This window comes from Apodemus sylvaticus, chromosome 1, assembly GCF_947179515.1.
Source record: "Apodemus sylvaticus chromosome 1, mApoSyl1.1, whole genome shotgun sequence".
Taxonomy (NCBI): domain Eukaryota; kingdom Metazoa; phylum Chordata; class Mammalia; order Rodentia; family Muridae; genus Apodemus; species Apodemus sylvaticus.
The window spans coordinates 123,504,882-123,507,941 of NC_067472.1; the positions used below are offsets into that span (position 1 = coordinate 123,504,882).

Sequence of the window (3,060 nt, forward strand, 5' to 3'; positions counted from 1 at the left end):
GATTATTTGTCTAAAGAGATTGAAGGTGGGTCTAGTGAAGGAGGAGGTAGAAAGAGTAAATGGCTCAAGAGAAAAGAATAAACTCCAATGAGCTCTGGGTTGAGGAGGACTCGGATCAGTAATTGCCTCAGACAAACTCTATTATGGAGTCCAAAAGCGTCAAAGTCCTCAGATATGAGGACAGAGTGACCCAAAGTGCCACCTGACATAATTGTTCCAATTAAGACAGTGACCAGACTCACACCCACCAAAATAGGAAAGAAGGCAGTCTCTTGGAGGACAAGTTCTTAAGAGAGGAAAAAACACACACACACACACACACAGAAAAATGTAAATTGGCTAAATAAGGTCAGTTAAAGGATGACTGCCACCAGAAAACAGTGTCCAGTTGCATTGGAGAAGAATATAATTTGAGAGATTTCCATTACAGCCTTTTCTGGGTACCTAGATAAACTCTATAATTGAGACATTTTGGAAACATGGAAGATTGGTGAGGCTTTTGACAAATGGTAAAAGTCTGTGGTGTTTGTGTGGAGAGGTTGAAAGAACCCATGTTTGCTTTCCAAGGGGAGCTGGGATGGCTGGAGCCAAGCAGTCAGTAGTAGGTAGTGGGAGATTGGGAACTGCATCTCTGGTGAAAGGGACTGCAGCTAGAGGAGGTAATTGAAAATAAGCACAAAGAAACCAGGAGAAAACATTTAAGGAAGGACAAATAAAATTAGGGAAAAGAGTTTTTGTTGAATGACCTCAACCAAGTGAGAGTCAGGCCATAAGAGTGTGGCTGTAAGTAAGTACATAAGGGTGTATCAAAGAGAAGGTGGCTGAGGTGGGCTGGGTTTGATTGAGTCTTGTAATTGAGTGTGTAGAACAAGTTAAGAGTTCTACACAGACAATTGATGTCCAAGGACACCTAGACAGTCAACGTGGTTAGGGGAACCAGTTGGCCGCAGGTGTCCAAGATTTAAAGGGGTTAACTCTTTTTCCATTATAAAATGTACCTTGCATCCCAGTAGCTCGTCTATCTTTCCAATGGTCTTTGATGTACATTTGAAAGATGTTGACCTTGGTGGTTTGGAGCAGTTCAGAACAGACCTGCCCATTGGGTGTTGCCAGTGGATTTTACAGACCCAACTGGGATGCCCCTCATATTTTGTGAAGCATGCATCACTTTGGGAGGAATTGATCCAAGGTGAAGCAGGTGATAAGTGGTTGCTTGTGTTTACAGAAATAAAGTGGGACTTAATGGGAATTGTAATAGGAACATTGCATCCAGGTTACTGATAACCTGGGTAAAGTCATTTAGGGTTATGAGGGTGTCCCTATCCTGAAATTTCCAGACATATGGCAGTCATGTGGGCATAGAAGAAGCAGGAGTGAAAGGAGGGGTTCTTGTTCATCTTGTTCAGAAATAAGGCAGAGGGTAATGTGTAATTTTAAGGGAACAGGGGCCAGAAGATATGGACAAATATGTAAGGTGGTGGCTAGGAAAGTACTGAGGGATAGGAGGAGGACAAAAGGAATAAAAAGGGTTTAGATGATACAGATATTCTCAATGTGGGATTTCCTGGAACCTAACTACAGTCAAGGTTGTAAGTACCATAGAATAAGGCCTTTGAAACTTAGATTGGAAAGGCAGCTTGTTGGTTGGGATGTACAAGGAAAACCTAATCTCCTGGCTATGTAGGACAAGTTGGAGGATTTGTGAGAGGCCTAGAAAGGTGCCTTAGACAGTCACAATGTGTCCAGATACATAATCTAATTGACTGTAAGAGAAGAAGCAGAAGTTTATCAGGGATGGAGGAAGGGGAGGGACTTAGGTAATAGAAGGGGTCTCCTGAACATCAACTCAATGGGAGAAAGATTGAAGGGTTTGAGAGGCACAGGGCAACCCGCCCGATCTTCCGCCCCATGTGCCTTTGCCGCGATGCCCAAATCCAAGCGAGACAAGAAAGTTTCCATAACAAAAACTGCCAAGAAAGGTTTGGAACTGAAGCAGAACCTGATAGAAGAGTTTCGGAAATGTGTGGACACCTACAAGCACCTCTTCCTCTTCTCTGTGGCCAACATGAGGAAGAGCAAGCTGAAGGACATCCGGAATGGCTGGAAGCACAGCCGGATGTTCTTTGGCAGAAACAAGGTGATGATGGTGGCCTTGGGTCAAAGCCCATCTGACGAAGATAACGACAACCTGCATCAGGTCAGCAAGATGAGAGGGGAAGTTGGGCTCCTTTTTACCAACCGCACAGAGGAGGTGAATGAGTGGTTCACAAAGTATTCAGAAATGGATTTTGCTCGAGCAGGGAACAAAGCAACTTTAACCATGAGCCTGGATCCAGGGCCACTGAAGCAGTTCCCTCATTCCATGGAGCCGCGGCTGAGGCAGCTGGGGCTGCCCACTGCCCTCAGGAAAGGTGTGGGGGACCCTGCTGTCTGACTATGAAGTGTACAAAGAGGGTGACGTGCTGACCCCAGAACAGGTCTGTGTCCTGAAGCTGTTTGGGAATGAGATAGCTGAGTACAAAGTGACCATCAAATACATGTGGGATGCCCAGTCGGGAAGATTCCAGCAGATGGACGATGACCTGCCCGAGAGCACGCCTGAGTCTGAGGGAGAGTCTGAGGAAGAGGATGACAGCTAGAGCCAGGACTAAGGCCTTCCAGCAAGTTCTTCATCTCTGCTGGACACCCCCAGGCCTGCTGTCACCACTCTGGAGGAAATAGCTATTTATTTTGCTATGGATAAAGACAAGGGAGGGTGCTAGGGAATGACTTTGTTTCTATAAAGAATAAAATTGTGTCTGTGGGGTGTTCCCTGTAGACAGCAAGAGAAAAAAACAAAAAAGAGGCACGGGCCGAAAATAGAGAAGAGCTAGATGGAAAAGTATAATTCAACTGAGATGAAGTTCTAGGGTAAGTTTGGTTTGTATTTCTTTTAGGATACTGTTGATGTATTCTATATTACCAGAAGACTATGGATGGTATGGGATGTGAAAGTGCTGGGAGATTTGTAGATCCTGAAGCCCTGTATAACTTGAAAGGTGAATTCTGGGCTGTTATCTG

General features: G+C 44.9%; 1 pseudogene; it reads left to right on the top strand.

The window, feature by feature from the left end:
* The first annotated feature begins 1,895 nt into the window (after positions 1–1,895).
* LOC127666439 (mRNA turnover protein 4 homolog) lies at positions 1,896–2,670 on the top strand (annotated as a pseudogene).
* Positions 2,671–3,060: the final 390 nt, after the last annotated feature.